Source organism: Balaenoptera physalus (genome assembly GCF_965194825.1).
Source record: "Balaenoptera physalus genome assembly, chromosome: Y".
In the NCBI taxonomy this organism is placed as follows: Eukaryota; Metazoa; Chordata; class Mammalia; order Artiodactyla; family Balaenopteridae; genus Balaenoptera; species Balaenoptera physalus.
The window spans coordinates 8,603,625-8,626,460 of NC_138904.1; positions in this window are offsets into that span (position 1 = coordinate 8,603,625).

A 22,836-nucleotide genomic window follows, 5' to 3' on the forward strand; every position below is an offset into this window, starting at 1 on the left:
CACTGTGACTCAAAGATATGCCTATACCAGCACACACACATACCTCACTATAACTCAATGCTCAGCCTATACCAGCACACACACACACACACACACACATACACACAGCTCACTCTGACTCAATGCTCAGCCTATGTCAGCACACACACACACACATGCATGGCTTACTGTGACTCAATGCACAGCCTATACCTGCACACACACACACACACACACTTCACTGTGACTCCATGCTCAGCCTATACCAGCACACACAAAGAAACACAGCTCACTGTGACTCAGTGCACAGACTATAGCAGCACACACAAACACAGACACACCTGACTGTGACTCAATGCACAGTCTATAAGTAGCACATACACATACACACATGCAACTCACTGTGACTCAATGCTCAGGCTATACCTGCCCACCCCCATATGGCTCACTATAACTCAATGCACAGCTTATGCCAGCACACACAAATGGCTCACTGTGACTCAATGCAGAGTCTCTACCAGCACACACACATGCACACACACACACACACACCACTGTGACTCAATGTGCAGTCTATACCTGTGCACACACACACACACACACACATGGCTGACTGTGACTCAATGCAGTCTATACCAGCACACAGAACCACAACACACACCTGACTGTGACTCAATGCACAGTCTATAAGCAGCAAACACAACAACACACCTCATTGTGACTCAATGCTCAGACTATACCATCACACACATACACGGCTCACTGTGACTCAATGCACAGCCTATGCCAACACGCACACACACACACACACACGGCTCACTGTGACTCAATATACAGCCTATACCACCAAACACACACAAACACTCGGCTCCCTTTGACTAAATGCACCATCCATCCCTGCACACACATACACACACACATACAGACGGCTCAATGTGACTCAGTCCACAGCCTATACCGGCACATGCAAACACACCTAACTGTGACTCAATACTCAGCCTACACCAGCACACATACATGCACACACACACACACACACATTGCTCCCCGTGGCTTCATGCAAAGCCTATAACAGCACACAGACACACACACTCACACACACACTACTGTGACTCAATGCAGTCTATACCAGCACATACACACACACATACATGGCTCTGTGTAACTCAATGCACCATCCATCATACCAGCACATACACACACCTCACTGTGACTCAATGTGCAGCCTGCACCAGCACACACACACACACACACACACACCTGTGACTCAATGCGCAGCATGTACCAGCACACACCCACCCACACATACCTGTGACTCAAAGGGCAGCCTATACCAGGACACACACACACACGCACACACACCTCACTGTGACTCAATGGTCAGCCTATAGCAGCACACACAGACACACACTCACACACACACGGTGGACTGTGACTCAATGCAGAGTCTATACCAGCACACACACACACACACCTCACTATGACTCTATGCTCAGCCTATACCAACAAACACACATACCTTGCTGTGACTCAAAGCGCTTTCTGTAGCGTCACACACACACACACACACACACACACCCCTCACTGTGAGTCAATGCACATCCTAAACCAGCACACAAACACACGGCTCACTGTGACTCAATTCCAAGCCTATACTTGCACATACACACACTCACACACACACTTCACTGTGACTCAATGCATAGCCTGTTCCAGTACACACACACATCTATACCTCACTGTGACTCAATGATCAGCCTATATCAGCACACACACTCACACATACAGCTCACTGTGACTCAATGTGCAGCCTATAGAAGCACACAAACACACGGCTCATTCTGACTCAGTGTGCAGCCTGTATCATTGCGCGCACACACACACACACACACAAACACGTCTCAATGTGACTCAGTGTACAGCCTATACCAACACAGATACACACAGACGAACAGCTCACTGAGACTCAATGCACAGTCTATACCAGAACACACACACACACACACACACACACACATGGCTTACTCTGACTCAATGCACAGTCTATACCAGCACACACACACAGACACACACACACACACCTCACTGTGACTCAGTGCTCAGCCTATACCAGCAGACACAAACAAACACAACTAACTATGCCTCAATGCACAGTCCACAAGCAGCACATACACACACATACATGCAACTAACTGTGAATCAATGAACAGGCTATACCTGTGCACCCCCACACGGCTCACTATGACTCAATGCACAGCTTATGCCAGCACACACACATGGCTCACTGTGACTCAATGCAGAGTATACCAGCACACACACATGCACACACACACACACCACTGTGACTCAATGCACAGTATATACCTGCATGCACACACACACACACACACACACACACACGGCTGACTGTGACTTAATGCAGTCTATACCAGCACACAGAACGACAAAACACACCTGAATGTGACTCAATGCACAGTCTATAAGCAGCACATACACCCACACACCTCACTGCGACTCAATGCTCAGACTTTACCATTACACACACACACGGCTCACTGTGACTCAATGCACACCCTATGCCAGCACACACACACAAACACTCGGCTCCCTGTTACTAAATGCACCATCCATCCCTGCACACACACACACACACACACACACAAAGATGGCTCAATGTGACTCAGTCCACAACCTATACCGGCACAAGCAATCACACCTAACTGTGACTCAATACTCAGACTATACCAGCACACACACATGCACACACACACACATTACTCCCCGTGACTCCATGCACAGTCTGTAACAGTACACAGACACCCCCCCACACACACATGATCAGCTCACTCTGACTCAATGCACAGTCTATTCCATCACACAAACACACATGCTCACTGTGAGTTAGTGCACTGTCTATACCAGCACACAAACACACACTCAGATCTCACTATGACTCAATGCAAGCCTATAACAGCACACGCACACACACACACACAAACCTCACTGTGACTCATTGCAAAGCCTATACCAGCACACAGAGACACACACACCCCTAACTGTGACTCAGTGAACAGCCTATACCAGTGCTCGTGCACACACACACACAAGGCTGACTGTGACTCAATGCACAGCCTATATCAGCACTCACACACACACACACTGCTCACTGTAATTCAAAGCACCATCCTTACTTACAAACACACACACACACACATTCATGGCTTACTGTGACACAGTGGACTGCCTATACCAGCACACATACACACACACACGGCTCACTGTGACTCAATGCACAGCCTATGCCATCACAGGCAGACACACACACCACTCACTGACACTCAATGCACATCATATAACAGCACACACACATGCACACACACACACACGGCTCACTGTGACTCAATCCACAATCTCTAACAACACAAAAACACACACAGGACTCTGTGACTCAATGCCCAGCCTACACCTGCACACACATGCACAATCACACACACACCTCACTGTGACTCAATGCACAGCCTGTACCAGCACACACACACACAGACACACCTCACTGTGACTCAATGTTCAGCCTAGATCAGCACACACACACACACAGCTCACTGTGACTTAATGCACAGCCTATACAAGCACACACAAAGACACACACACACAGTTCACTGTGAATCAATGTCCAGCCTATTCCTGCACACACATGCACACTCACACACACACCTCACAGTGACTCAATGCAGAGCCTGTACGAGCACACACACACACACACATCACTGTGACTGAATGTGCAGCCTATACCAGCACACACACACACGGCTCATGTGACTTAGTGCACAGCCTATACCAACACACACATGCACACACACACACACACATGAACAGCTCACTGAGACTCAATGCACAGCCTATACCAGAAAACACACACACACATGGCTCACTCTGACTCAATGCACAGTCTATACCAGCACATACACACACACACACACCGCTACCTGTGACTCTATGCAAAGCTTATACCAGCATGCACACACACACATACGCCTCAGTGTGACTCAATGTTCAGCATATACCTGCACACACAGACACACACACACCCCTCACTGTGACTCAATGCACAGTCTCTACCAGCACACACACACACACACACGGTTCCCTGTAACACATTGCACCGTCCATACTGCACACACACACACACACAGACGGCTCAATGTGACTGAGTCCACAGCCAATATCAGCACACACACACAGCTAACTGTTACTCAATACTCAGCCTAGAGCAGCACACACGCATACACACACATGCACAGCTGACTGTGACTCAATGCACAGTCTCCAACAGCACACACACACACACAGCTCACTGTGACTCAATGCTCCATCTGTACCTACACACACACACACACACGGCTTAATGTGACTCAATGAAATGTCTATGCCGGCACACACACACACACACACACACGGCTGTCTGTGTCTCAGTGCACACTCTATACCAGCCCACACACACCCACAAACAGCTCACTGTGCCTCAAGCCTATACCAGCACACACACACACACACAGACCTCTCTGTCACTCATTGGTCTGCCTATACCAGCCCACGAACACACACACCCCTTACTATGACTCAGTGCACTGCCTATAACAGTGTGCATTCACACACACAAACACACACACACACACGGTTGACTGTTAATCAATGCATAGTCTATAGCAGCACACACACACACACACAAACACACCTGACTGTGATTCAATGCACAGTCTATACCAACACACACACGGCTCAATGTAACTCAGTGCACAGTCTATGCTAGCAGACTCAGACACACACAGAAACACACATGGCTCACTGTGAGTCAATACACAGCCTATACCTGCACACACACACACATACACCCACTCAAACACAATCAGCTCACTGTGACTCAGTGCAAAGCCTAAACCAGTACGTGCACCCACACACACACACACCTCACTGTGACTCAATGGTCAGCCTATACCAGCGCACACAGACACACACCCCTCTCTGTGACTAAATGCACAGCCTATACCAGCGTGCACACACATCACACACACGCTGACTGTGACTCAATGCCCAGCCTATACCTGCACACACACACACACAAACACACCAGACTATGACTCAATGAACAGTCTATATGAGCACATACACACACACACACACACACGTTTTTCTCAGTGTGACTCAATGCACCATCCATAACAGCACATACACACACACACATGCACCTCACTGTGACTCAATGCTCAGACTATACCAGCACACACACACACAGCTCACTGTGACTAAATGCAGGGTCTATATCAGCACACACCACACACACCTCACTGTGACTCAATGCACAGCCTATAGCAGCACACACACACACACACATACCTCACTGTGACTCAAATTGCTTCCTGTACCAACACACACACACACACACACACCTCACTGTGACTCAGTGCAGAGCCTATACCAGCACACACACACACAGCTCAGTGTGACTCAATGCTCAGCCGATATAAGCACACACACTCACACACACAGCTCAATGTGACTCCATGTGCAGCCTATACCAGCACACACACACACACACACACACACCTGTCACTCAATGCACAGCTGATAGCATCACAAACACACACAAATACATGACTCACTGTGACTCATTTCACAGCTCATACCTGAACACACACTCACACACATACCTCACTGTGACTCATTGCACTTCCCATACCAGCACACACACCTAGCTCACGTTGAATCAATGCTCAGCCTATACCAGCACACAAACACACACGTACTGGTCACTGTGACTCAATGCACAGCCTATACCAGCACAAACACACAAACACACACACAGCTCACAGTGACTCAATGCAGAGCCTATACCAGCACACACACACACACACGCACACACACACACCTGACTCTGACTCAATGCAGAGTCTATACCAGCACCTACACACACAAACAACACATGTCCAGCTTATTGTGACTCAATGCATCATCCATACCAGCACATACACACAAACACACACACCTCACTGTGACTCAAAACTCAGCTTTTACCAGCACACACACACACGGCTCACTGTGACTTAATGCACCGCCTATGCCAGCACACACACATAGCTCACTTTGACTCAATGCACAGCCTATACCCGCACACACACACACAGCTCACTGTGAATCAATGTACAGCCTATATCAGCACACACACACACGCACACACACAGCTCACTGTGACTCAATGCACCATCCATACCTGCACACACACACACACACACACAGAGCTCTGTGTGACTCAGTGCACAGCCTATACCAGCACACACACACACGAACACCTCACTGTTATTCAATGCACATTCTATACAAGCACACACACACACACACACAGTTCCCTGTAGCTCAGTGTAAAGTCAGTACCAGCACACACACACACACAGCACACTCTGACTCAATGCATAGCCTATACCAGCATGCACACACACACATACACATCTCACTGTGACTCAAAGGTCATCCTATACCAGTGTGCACATACAGACACACACACATGGCTGACTGTGACTCAATGCACAGTCTATACCAGCACAAACACACACACAAACACCACAGACTGTGATTCAATGCACAGTCTATACCAGCATATACACACACACACACGCATTGCTCAGTGTGTCTCAATGCACTGTCCATACTGGCACATACACACATACAGACACATGGCTCACTGTGGCTCAATGTCCAGTCTATATGTGCACACACACAAACACACACCCCTGTGACTCAATGCACAGACTATACCAGCACACACAAACAAGCACCTCACTTTGACTCAATGCTCAACCTATACGAGCACAAACACACACACACACACAGGGCTCACTGTGACTGAATGCACAGCCTATACCAGCACAGAAACACAAACACAGCTCACTGTGACTCAATGTACAGCCTAAACCAGCACCCATGAACACACACACACACGGCTCACTATTACTCAATGCACTGTCCATACCAGCACACACACACAAACACATAGATGGCTCTCTGTGATTCAGTGCACAGCCTATACTGGCACACACACACACACACACACACACCTCACAATGATTCAATGCTCAGACTATATCAGCACACACACACACACACGGCTCCCTGTGACTCAATGCACCGTCCATACCTGCAAACAAAAACACACACACACAGAAGGCTGAATGTGACTCAGTCCATAGCCTATATCAACACACACACACACCTGTGACTCAGTACTCAACCTGTAGCAGCACAAGCACACACGCACAGCTGATTGTGACTCAATGCACAGTCTATACCTGCACACACAAACGTGGTTCACTGTGCCTCAGTGCACAGCCTATACCAGCACACTCACATGCACTCAAACACACATGGCTCTCTGTGACTCAATGCACAGGCTCTAACAGCAGACACACACACACAAACACAAACACACGAACAGCTCACTGTCAGTCAATGCACAGTCTATTCCATCACATACACACACACACAGATCAGTGATTCAGTGCACACTCTATACCAGCACACACACACACACACACTCACAGCTGTCACTCAATGCAAAGCCTATACCAGCACATGCACACACACACACATGGTTGTCTGTGACTCAATGCACAGTCTATACCAGCACACACACACAAACACATCTGACTGTGACTCAATGCACAGCCTTTGCCAGCACCATACACACACACACACACACACACATGGCTGAGTGTGACTCAATGCACAGCCTATACAGCATACACACACACACACATGCACCTCACTGTAACTCAATGCAGAGTCTATAGCAGCACACACACACACACATCCACATCACAGTGACTCAATGGGCAGCCTATACCAAGACACACACACCTCACTGTGACTCAATCCGCAGCCTATACCAGCACACACACATATCACACACAGACACCTCACTGTGATTAAATGCACAGCCTCTACCAGCACGCACACAACACACACACGACTCACTGTGAATCATTGCACAGCCTATGCCAGTACACACAGACACACTCGGCTAACTGTGACTAAATGCACCATGCATACCTGCACACAAACACACACACACACACACACACAGTGATGGCTCAGTGTGCCTCGGTGCACAGCCTATACTAGAACACACACACACACCTAACTGTGACTCAATGCTCAGCCTACAGCAGCACACACACACAGACAGACATAACCCTAATTGTGACTCAATGCAATGCTCATATCACCACACACACACAAACATAACTGTGACTCAGAGCTCAGCCTATAGCAGCACACACACACACAAACACACGCATGGCTCAGGGTGACTGAATGCACCATCTATACCATCATACACATACACACACACACACACACACACAGACACCACGCTGTGACTCAATGCTCAGACTATAAAAGCACACACAAACAAGGCTCACTGCGACTCAATGCATAGCCTATGCCAGCACACACACATGGCTCACGGTGACTCAATGCCGATTCTATACCAGGACACACAAACACGCACACACACACACGGCTCCCTGTGACTCAATGAATATTCTATACCAGCACGCACACACACACACACACACACACACACACACACATCACTTTGACTCAATGTGCAGCCTATACCAGCACACACAAACACACACACACCTGTCACTCAGTGCACAGCCGATAGCAGTACAAACACACACAAATACATGACTCACTGTGACTCATTTCACAATTCATTCATGAACAAACACTCACACACACACCTCACTGTGACTCAAAGATATGCCTATACCAGCACACACACATAGCTCACTATAACTCAATGCTCAGCCTATACCAGCACACACACACACACACACACACACACATACACACAGCTCACTCTGACTCAATGCTCAGCCTATATCAGCACACACACACACACATGCATGGCTTACTGTGACTCAATGCACAGCCTATACCTGCACACACACACACACACACACTTCACTGTGACTCCATGCTCAGCCTATACCAGCACACACAAAGAAACACAGCTCACTGTGACTCAGTGCACAGACTATAGCAGCACACACAAACACAGACACACCTGACTGTGACTCAATGCACAGTCTATAAGTAGCACATACACATACACACATGCAACTCACTGTGACTCAATGCTCAGGCTATACCTGCCCACCCCCATATGGCTCACTATAACTCAATGCACAGCTTATGCCAGCACACACAAATGGCTCACTGTGACTCAATGCAGAGTCTCTACCAGCACACACACATGCACACACACACACACACACCACTGTGACTCAATGTGCAGTCTATACCTGTGCACACACACACACACACACATGGCTGACTGTGACTCAATGCAGTCTATACCAGCACACAGAACCACAACACACACCTGACTGTGACTCAATGCACAGTCTATAAGCAGCAAACACAACAACACACCTCATTGTGACTCAATGCTCAGACTATACCATCACACACATACACGGCTCACTGTGACTCAATGCACAGCCTATGCCAACACGCACACACACACACACACACGGCTCACTGTGACTCAATATACAGCCTATACCACCAAACACACACAAACACTCGGCTCCCTTTGACTAAATGCACCATCCATCCCTGCACACACATACACACACACACACAGACGGCTCAATGTGACTCAGTCCACAGCCTATACCGGCACATGCAAACACACCTAACTGTGACTCAATACTCAGCCTACACCAGCACACATACATGCACACACACACACACACACATTGCTCCCCGTGGCTTCATGCAAAGCCTATAACAGCACACAGACACACACACTCACACACACACTACTGTGACTCAATGCAGTCTATACCAGCACATACACACACACATACATGGCTCTGTGTAACTCAATGCACCATCCATCATACCAGCACATACACACACCTCACTGTGACTCAATGTGCAGCCTGCACCAGCACACACACACACACACACACACACCTGTGACTCAATGCGCAGCATGTACCAGCACACACCCACCCACACATACCTGTGACTCAAAGGGCAGCCTATACCAGGACACACACACACACGCACACACACCTCACTGTGACTCAATGGTCAGCCTATAGCAGCACACACAGACACACACTCACACACACACGGTGGACTGTGACTCAATGCAGAGTCTATACCAGCACACACACACACACACCTCACTATGACTCTATGCTCAGCCTATACCAACAAACACACATACCTTGCTGTGACTCAAAGCGCTTTCTGTAGCGTCACACACACACACACACACACACACACCCCTCACTGTGAGTCAATGCACATCCTAAACCAGCACACAAACACACGGCTCACTGTGACTCAATTCCAAGCCTATACTTGCACATACACACACTCACACACACACTTCACTGTGACTCAATGCATAGCCTGTTCCAGTACACACACACATCGATACCTCACTGTGACTCAATGATCAGCCTATATCAGCACACACACTCACACATACAGCTCACTGTGACTCAATGTGCAGCCTATAGAAGCACACAAACACACGGCTCATTCTGACTCAGTGTGCAGCCTGTATCATTGCGCGCACACACACACACACACACAAACACGTCTCAATGTGACTCAGTGTACAGCCTATACCAACACAGATACACACAGACGAACAGCTCACTGAGACTCAATGCACAGTCTATAGCAGAACACACACACACACACACACACACACACATGGCTTACTCTGACTCAATGCACAGTCTATACCAGCACACACACACAGACACACACACACACACCTCACTGTGACTCAGTGCTCAGCCTATACCAGCAGACACAAACAAACACAACTAACTATGCCTCAATGCACAGTCCACAAGTAGCACATACACACACATACATGCAACTAACTGTGAATTAATGAACAGGCTATACCTGTGCACCCCCACACGGCTCACTATGACTCAATGCACAGCTTATGCCAGCACACACACATGGCTCACTGTGACTCAATGCAGAGTATACCAGCACACACACATGCACACACACACACACCACTGTGACTCAATGCACAGTATATACCTGCATGCACACACACACACACACACACACACACGGCTGACTGTGACTTAATGCAGTCTATACCAGCACACAGAACGACAAAACACACATGAATGTGACTCAATGCACAGTCTATAAGCAGCACATACACCCACACACCTCACTGCGACTCAATGCTCAGACTTTACCATTACACACACACACGGCTCACTGTGACTCAATGCACAGCCTATGCCTGCACACACACAGAAACACTCGGCTCCCTGTTACTAAATGCACCATCCATCCCTGCACACACACACACACACACACACACAAAGATGGCTCAATGTGACTCAGTCCACAACCTATACCGGCACAAACAATCACACCTAACTGTGACTCAATACTCAGACTATACCAGCACACACACATGCACACACACACACATTACTCCCCGTGACTCCATGCACAGTCTGTAACAGTACACAGACACCCCCCCACACACACATGATCAGCTCACTCTGACTCAATGCACAGTCTATTCCATCACACAAACACACATGCTCACTGTGAGTTAGTGCACTGTCTATACCAGCACACAAACACACACTCAGATCTCACTATGACTCAATGCAAGCCTATAACAGCACACGCACACACACACACACAAACCTCACTGTGACTCATTGCAAAGCCTATACCAGCACACAGAGACACACACACCCCTAACTGTGACTCAGTGAACAGACTATACCAGTGCTCGTGCACACACACACACAAGGCTGACTGTGACTCAATGCACAGCCTATATCAGCACTCACACACACACACACTGCTCACTGTAATTCAAAGCACCATCCTTACTTACAAACACACACACACACACATTCACGTCTTACTGTGACACAGTGGACTGCCTATACCAGCACACATACACACACACACGGCTCACTGTGACTCAATGCACAGCCTATGCCATCACAGGCAGACACACACACCACTCACTGACACTCAATGCACATCATATAACAGCACACACACATGCACACACACACACACGGCTCACTGTGACTCAATCCACAATCTCTAACAACACAAAAACACACACAGGACTCTGTGACTCAATGCCCAGCCTACACCTGCACACACATGCACAATCACACACACACCTCACTGTGACTCAATGCACAGCCTGTACCAGCACACACACACACAGACACACCTCACTGTGACTCAATGTTCAGCCTAGATCAGCACACACACACACACAGCTCACTGTGACTTAATGCACAGCCTATACAAGCACACACAAAGACACACACACACAGTTCACTGTGAATCAATGTCCAGCCTATTCCTGCACACACATGCACACTCACACACACACCTCACAGTGACTCAATGCAGAGCCTGTACGAGCACACACACACACACACATCACTGTGACTGAATGTGCAGCCTATACCAGCACACACACACACGGCTCATGTGACTTAGTGCACAGCCTATACCAACACACACATGCACACACACACACACACACATGAACAGCTCACTGAGACTCAATGCACAGCCTATACCAGAAAACACACACACACGGCTCACTCTGACTCAATGCACAGTCTATACCAGCACATACACACACACACACACCGCTACCTGTGACTCTATGCAAAGCTTATACCAGCATGCACACACACACATACACCTCAGTGTGACTCAATGTTCAGCATATACCTGCACACACAGACACACACACACCCCTCACTGTGACTCAATGCACAGTCTCTACCAGCACACACACACACACACACACACACACACGGTTCCCTGTAACACATTGCACCGTCCATACTGCACACACACACACACACAGACGGCTCAATGTGACTGAGTCCACAGCCAATATCAGCACACACACACAGCTAACTGTTACTCAATACTCAGCCTAGAGCAGCACACACGCATACACACACATGCACAGCTGACTGTGACTCAATGCACAGTCTCCAACAGCACACACACACACACAGCTCACTGTGACTCAATGCTCCATCTGTACCTACACACACACACACACACGGCTTAATGTGACTCAATGAAATGTCTATGCCGGCACACACACACACACACACACACGGCTGTCTGTGTCTCAGTGCACACTCTATACCAGCCCACACACACCCACAAACAGCTCACTGTGCCTCAAGCCTATACCAGCACACACACACACACAGACCTCTCTGTCACTCATTGGTCTGCCTATACCAGCCCACGAACACACACACCCCTTACTATGACTCAGTGCACTGCCTATAACAGTGTGCATTCACACACACAAACACACACACACACACGGTTGACTGTTAATCAATGCATAGTCTATAGCAGCACACACACACACACACAAACACACCTGACTGTGATTCAATGCACAGTCTATACCAACACACACACGGCTCAATGTAACTCAGTGCACAGTCTATGCTAGCAGACTCAGACACACACAGAAACACACATGGCTCACTGTGAGTCAATACACAGCCTATACCTGCACACACACACACATACACCCACTCAAACACAATCAGCTCACTGTGACTCAGTGCAAAGCCTAAACCAGTACGTGCACCCACACACACACACACCTCACTGTGACTCAATGGTCAGCCTATACCAGCGCACACAGACACACACCCCTCTCTGTGACTAAATGCACAGCCTATACCAGCGTGCACACACATCACACACACGCTGACTGTGACTCAATGCCCAGCCTATACCTGCACACACACACACACAAACACACCAGACTATGACTCAATGAACAGTCTATATGAGCACATACACACACACACACACACACGTTTTTCTCAGTGTGACTCAATGCACCATCCATAACAGCACATACACACACACACATGCACCTCACTGTGACTCAATGCTCAGACTATACCAGCACACACACACACAGCTCACTGTGACTAAATGCAGGGTCTATATCAGCACACACCACACACACCTCACTGTGACTCAATGCACAGCCTATAGCAGCACACACACACACACACATACCTCACTGTGACTCAAATTGCTTCCTGTACCAACACACACACACACACACACACCTCACTGTGACTCAGTGCAGAGCCTATACCAGCACACACACACACAGCTCAGTGTGACTCAATGCTCAGCCGATATAAGCACACACACTCACACACACAGCTCAATGTGACTCCATGTGCAGCCTATACCAGCACACACACACACACACACACACACCTGTCACTCAATGCACAGCTGATAGCATCACAAACACACACAAATACATGACTCACTGTGACTCATTTCACAGCTCATACCTGAACACACACTCACACACATACCTCACTGTGACTCATTGCACTTCCCATACCAGCACACACACCTAGCTCACGTTGAATCAATGCTCAGCCTATACCAGCACACAAACACACACGTACTGGTCACTGTGACTCAATGCACAGCCTATACCAGCACAAACACACAAACACACACACAGCTCACAGTGACTCAATGCAGAGCCTATACCAGCACACACACACACACACGCACACACACACACCTGACTCTGACTCAATGCAGAGTCTATACCAGCACCTACACACACAAACAACACATGTCCAGCTTATTGTGACTCAATGCATCATCCATACCAGCACATACACACAAACACACACACCTCACTGTGACTCAAAACTCAGCTTTTACCAGCACACACACACACGGCTCACTGTGACTTAATGCACCGCCTATGCCAGCACACACACATAGCTCACTTTGACTCAATGCACAGCCTATACCCGCACACACACACACAGCTCACTGTGAATCAATGTACAGCCTATATCAGCACACACACACACGCACACACACAGCTCACTGTGACTCAATGCACCATCCATACCTGCACACACACACACACACACAGAGCTCTGTGTGACTCAGTGCACAGCCTATACCAGCACACACACACACGAACACCTCACTGTTATTCAATGCACATTCTATACAAGCACACACACACACACACACAGTTCCCTGTAGCTCAGTGTAAAGTCAGTACCAGCACACACACACACACAGCACACTCTGACTCAATGCATAGCCTATACCAGCATGCACACACACACATACACATCTCACTGTGACTCAAAGGTCATCCTATACCAGTGTGCACATACAGACACACACACATGGCTGACTGTGACTCAATGCACAGTCTATACCAGCACAAACACACACACAAACACCACAGACTGTGATTCAATGCACAGTCTATACCAGCATATACACACACACACACGCATTGCTCAGTGTGTCTCAATGCACTGTCCATACTGGCACATACACACATACAGACACATGGCTCACTGTGGCTCAATGTCCAGTCTATATGTGCACACACACAAACACACACCCCTGTGACTCAATGCACAGACTATACCAGCACACACAAACAAGCACCTCACTTTGACTCAATGCTCAACCTATACGAGCACAAACACACACACACACACAGGGCTCACTGTGACTGAATGCACAGCCTATACCAGCACAGAAACACAAACACAGCTCACTGTGACTCAATGTACAGCCTAAACCAGCACCCATGAACACACACACACACGGCTCACTATTACTCAATGCACTGTCCATACCAGCACACACACACAAACACATAGATGGCTCTCTGTGATTCAGTGCACAGCCTATACTGGCACACACACACACACACACACACACCTCACAATGATTCAATGCTCAGACTATATCAGCACACACACACACACACGGCTCCCTGTGACTCAATGCACCGTCCATACCTGCAAACAAAAACACACACACACAGAAGGCTGAATGTGACTCAGTCCATAGCCTATATCAACACACACACACACCTGTGACTCAGTACTCAACCTGTAGCAGCACAAGCACACACGCACAGCTGATTGTGACTCAATGCACAGTCTATACCTGCACACACAAACGTGGTTCACTGTGCCTCAGTGCACAGCCTATACCAGCACACTCACATGCACTCAAACACACATGGCTCTCTGTGACTCAATGCACAGGCTGTAACAGCAGACACACACACACAAACACAAACACACGAACAGCTCACTGTCAGTCAATGCACAGTCTATTCCATCACATACACACACACACAGATCAGTGATTCAGTGCACACTCTATACCAGCACACACACACACACACTCACAGCTGTCACTCAATGCAAAGCCTATACCAGCACATGCACACACACACACATGGTTGTCTGTGACTCAATGCACAGTCTATACCAGCACACACACACAAACACATCTGACTGTGACTCAATGCACAGCCTTTGCCAGCACCATACACACACACACACACACACACATGGCTGAGTGTGACTCAATGCACAGCCTATACAGCATACACACACACACACATGCACCTCACTGTAACTCAATGCAGAGTCTATAGCAGCACACACACACACACATCCACATCACAGTGACTCAATGGGCAGCCTATACCAAGACACACACACCTCACTGTGACTCAATCCGCAGCCTATACCAGCACACACACATATCACACACAGACACCTCACTGTGATTAAATGCACAGCCTCTACCAGCACGCACACAACACACACACGACTCACTGTGAATCATTGCACAGCCTATGCCAGTACACACAGACACACTCGGCTAACTGTGACTAAATGCACCATGCATACCTGCACACACACACACACACACACACACACACAGTGATGGCTCAGTGTGCCTCGGTGCACAGCCTATACTAGAACACACACACACACCTAACTGTGACTCAATGCTCAGCCTACAGCAGCACAGCACACACAGAGACAGACATAACCCTAATTGTGACTCAATGCAATGCTCATATCACCACACACACACAAACATAACTGTGACTCAGTGCTCAGCCTATAGCAGCACACACACACACACACACACGCATGGCTCAGGGTGACTGAATGCACCATCTATACCATCATACACATACACACACACACACACACACACAGACACCACGCTGTGACTCAATGCTCAGACTATAAAAGCACACACAAACAAGGCTCACTGCGACTCAATGCATAGCCTATGCCAGCACACACACATGGCTCACGGTGACTCAATGCCGATTCTATACCAGGACACACAAACACGCACACACACACACGGCTCCCTGTGACTCAATGAATATTCTATACCAGCACGCACACACACACACACACACACACACACACATATCACTTTGACTCAATGTGCAGCCTATACCAGCACACACAAACACACACACACCTGTCACTCAGTGCACAGCCGATAGCAGTACAAACACACACAAATACATGACTCACTGTGACTCATTTCACAATTCATTCATGAACAAACACTCACACACACACCTCACTGTGACTCAAAGATATGCCTATACCAGCACACACACATAGCTCACTATAACTCAATGCTCAGCCTATACCAGCACACACACACACACACACACACACACATACACACAGCTCACTCTGACTCAATGCTCAGCCTATATCAGCACACACACACACACATGCATGGCTCACTGTGACTCAATGCACAGCCTATACCTGCACACACACACACACACACACACACACTTCACTGTGACTCCATGCTCAGCCTATACCAGCACACACAAAGAAACACAGCTCACTGTGACTCAGTGCACAGACTACACCAGCACACATAAACACAGACACACCTGACTGTGACTCAATGCACAGTCTATAAGTAGCACATACACATACACACATGCAACTCACTGTGACTCAATGCTCAGGCTATACCTGCACACCCCCATATGGCTCACTATAACTCAATGCACAGCTTATGCCAGCACACACAAATGGCTCACTGTGACTCAATGCAGAGTCTCTACCAGCACACACACATGCACACACACACCACTGTGACTCAATGCGCAGTCTATACCTGTGCACACACACACACACACATGGCTGACTGTGACACAATGCAGTCTATACCAGCACACAGAACCACAACACACACCTGACTGTGACTCAATGCACAGTCTATAAGCAGCAAACACAACAACACACCTCATTGTGACTCAAGGCTCAGACTATACCATCACACACACACACGGCTCACTGTGACTCAATGCACAGCCTATGCCAACACGCACACATACACACACACACACGGCTCACTGTGACTCAATATACAGCCTATACCACCAAACACACACAAACACTCGGCTCCCTTTGACTAAATGCACCATCCATCCCTGCACACACATACACACACACACACAGACGGCTCAATGTGACTCAGTCCACAGCCTATACCGGCACATGCAAACACACCTAACTGTGACTCAATACTCAGCCTACACCAGCACACATACATGCACACACACACACACACACATTGCTCCCCGTGGCTCCATGCAAAGCCTATAACAGCACACAGACACACACACTCACACACACATGACTGTGACTCAATGCAGTCTATACCAGCACATACACACACACATACATGGCTCTGTGTAACTCAATGCACCATCGATCATACCAGCACATACACACACCTCACTGTGACTCAATGTGCAGCCTGCACCAGCACACACACACACACACACACACACCTGTGACTCAATGCGCAGCATGTACCAGCACACACCCACCCACACATACCTGTGACTCAAAGGGCAGCCTATACCAGGACACACACACACACGCACACACACCTCACTGTGACTCAATGGTCAGCCTATAGCAGCACACACAGACACACACTCACACACACACGGTGGACTGTGACTCAATGCAGAGTCTATACCAGCACACACACACACACACACCTCACTATGACTCTATGCTCAGCCTATACCAACAAACACACATACCTTGCTGTGACTCAAAGCGCTTTCTCTAGCGTCACACACACACACACACACACACACCCCTCACTGTGAGTCAATGCACATCCTAAACCAGCACACAAACACACGGCTCACTGTGACTCAATTCCAAGCCTATACTTGCACATACACTCACACACACACTTCACTGTGACTCAATGCATAGCCTGTTCCAGTACACACACACATCGATACCTCACTGTGACTCAATGCTCAGCCTATATCAGCACACACACTCACACATACAGCTCACTGTGACTCAATGTGCAGCCTATAGAAGCACACAAACACACGGCTCATTCTGACTCAGTGTGCAGCCTGTATCATTGCGCGCACACACACACACACACAAACACGTCTCAATGTGACTCAGTGTATAGCCTATACCAACACAGATACACACAGACGAACAGCTCACTGAGACTCAATGCACAGTCTATACCAGAATACACACACACACACACACACACACACACACACACACATGGCTTACTCTGACTCAATGCACAGTCTATACCAGCACACACACACAGACACACACACACACACCTCACTGTGACTCAGTGCTCAGCCTATACCAGCAGACAGAAACAAACACAACTAACTATGCCTCAATGCACAGTCCACAAGCAGCACATACACACACATACATGCAACTAACTGTGAATCAATGAACAGGCTATACCTGCGCACCCCCACACGGCTCACTATGACTCAATGCACAGCTTATGCCAGCACACACACATGGCTCACTGTGACTCAATGCAGAGTATACCAGCACACACACATGCACACACACACACATCACTGTGACTCAATGCACAGTATATACCTGCATGCACACACACACACACACACACACACACACACACGGCTGACTGTGACTTAATGCAGTCTATACCAGCACACAGAACGACAAAACACACCTGAATGTGACTCAATGCACAGTCTATAAGCAGCACATACACCCACACACCTCACTGCGACTCAATGCTCAGACTTTACCATTACACACACACACGGCTCACTGTGACTCAATGCACAGCCTATGCCAGCACACACACACAAACACTCGGCTCCCTGTGACTAAATGCACCATCCATCCCTGCACACACACACACACACACAAAGATGGCTCAATGTGACTCAGTCCACAACCTATACCGGCACAAACAATCACACCTAACTGTGACTCAATACTCAGACTATACCAGCACACACACATGCACACACACACACATTACTCCCCGTGACTCCATGCACAGTCTGTAACAGTACACAGACACCCCCCCACACACACATGATCAGCTCACTCTGACTCAATGCACAGTCTATTCCATCACACAAACACACATGCTCACTGTGAGTTAGTGCACTGTCTATACCAGCACACAAACACACACTCAGATCTCACTATGACTCAATGCAAGCCTATAACAGCACACGCACACACACACACACAAACCTCACTGTGACTCATTGCAAAGCCTATACCAGCACACAGAGACACACACACCCCTAACTGTGACTCAGTGAACAGCCTATACCAGTGCTCGTGCACACACACACACAAGGCTGACTGTGACTCAATGCACAGCCTATATCAGCACTCACACACACACACACTGCTCACTGTAATTCAAAGCACCATCCTTACTTACAAACACACACACACACACACATTCACGGCTTACTGTGACACAGTGGACTGCCTATACCAGCACACATACACACACACACGGCTCACTGTGACTCAATGCACAACCTATGCCATCAGAGGCAGACACACACACCACTCACTGACACTCAATGCACATCATATAACAGCACACACACATGCACACACACACACACGGCTCACTGTGACTCAATCCACAATCTCTAACAACACAAAAACACACACAGGACTCTGTGACTCAATGCCCAGCCTACACCTGCACACACATGCACAATCACACACACACCTCACTGTGACTCAATGCACAGCCTGTACCAGCACACACACACACAGACACACCTCACTGTGACTCAATGTTCAGCCTAGATCAGCACACACACACACACAGCTCACTGTGACTTAATGCACAGCCTATACAAGCACACACAAAGACACACACACACAGTTCACTGTGAATCAATGTCCAGCCTATTCCTGCACACACATGCACACTCACACACACACCTCACAGTGACTCAATGCACAGCCTGTACGAGCACACACACACACACACATCACTGTGACTGAATGTGCAGCCTATACCAGCACACACACACACGGCTCATGTGACTTAGTGCACAGCCTATACCAACACACACATGCACACACACACACACACACATGAACAGCTCACTGAGACTCAATGCACAGCCTATACCAGAAAACACACACACACATGGCTCACTCTGACTCAATGCACAGTCTATACCAGCACATACACACACACACACACCGCTACCTGTGACTCTATGCAAAGCTTATACCAGCATGCACACACACACATACACCTCAGTGTGACTCAATGTTCAGCATATACCTGCACACACAGACACACACACACCCCTCACTGTGACTCAATGCACAGTCTCTACCAGCACACACACACACACACACACACACGGTTCCCTGTAACACATTGCACCGTCCATACTGCACACACACACACACACACAGACGGCTCAATGTGACTGAGTCCACAGCCAATATCAGCAGAGACACACAGCTAACTGTTACTCAATACTCAGCCTAGAGCAGCACACACTCATACACACACATGCACAGCTGACTGTGACTCAATGCACAGTCTCTAACAGCACACACACACACACAGCTCACTGTGACTCAATGCACCATCTGTACCTACACACACACACACACACACGGCTTAATGTGACTCAATGAAATGTCTATGCCGGCACACACACACACACACACACGGCTGTCTGTGTCTCAGTGCACACTCTATACCAGCCCACACACACTCACAAACAGCTCACTGTGCCTCAAGCCTATACCAGCACACACACACACACAGACCTCTCTGTCACTCATTGGTCTGCCTATACCAGCCCACGAACACACACACCCCTTACTATGACTCAGTGCACTGCCTATAACAGTGTGCATTCACACACACAAACACACACACACACACGGTTGACTGTTAATCAATGCATAGTCTATACCAGCACACACACACACACACAAACACACCTGACTGTGACTCAATGCACAGTCTATACCAACACACACACGGCTCCATGTAACTCAGTGCACAGTCTATGCTAGCAGACTCAGACATACACAGAAACACACATGGCTCACTGTGAGTCAATACACAGCCTATACCTGCACACACACACACATACACCCACTCAAACACAATCAGCTCACTGTGACTCAGTGCAAAGCCTAAACCAGTACGTGCACCCACACACACACACACCTCACTGTGACTCAATGGTCAGCCTATACTAGCGCACACAGACACACACCCCTCTCTGTGACTAAACGCACAGCCTATACCAGCGTGCACACACATCACACACACGCTGACTGTGACTCAATGCCCAGCCTATACCTGCACATACACACACACAAACACACCAGACTATGACTCAATGAACAGTCTATATGAGCACATACAAACACACACACACACGTTTTTCTCAGTGTGACTCAATGCACCATCCATAACAGCACATACACACACACACATGCACCTCACTGTGACTCAATGCTCAGACTATAACAGCACATA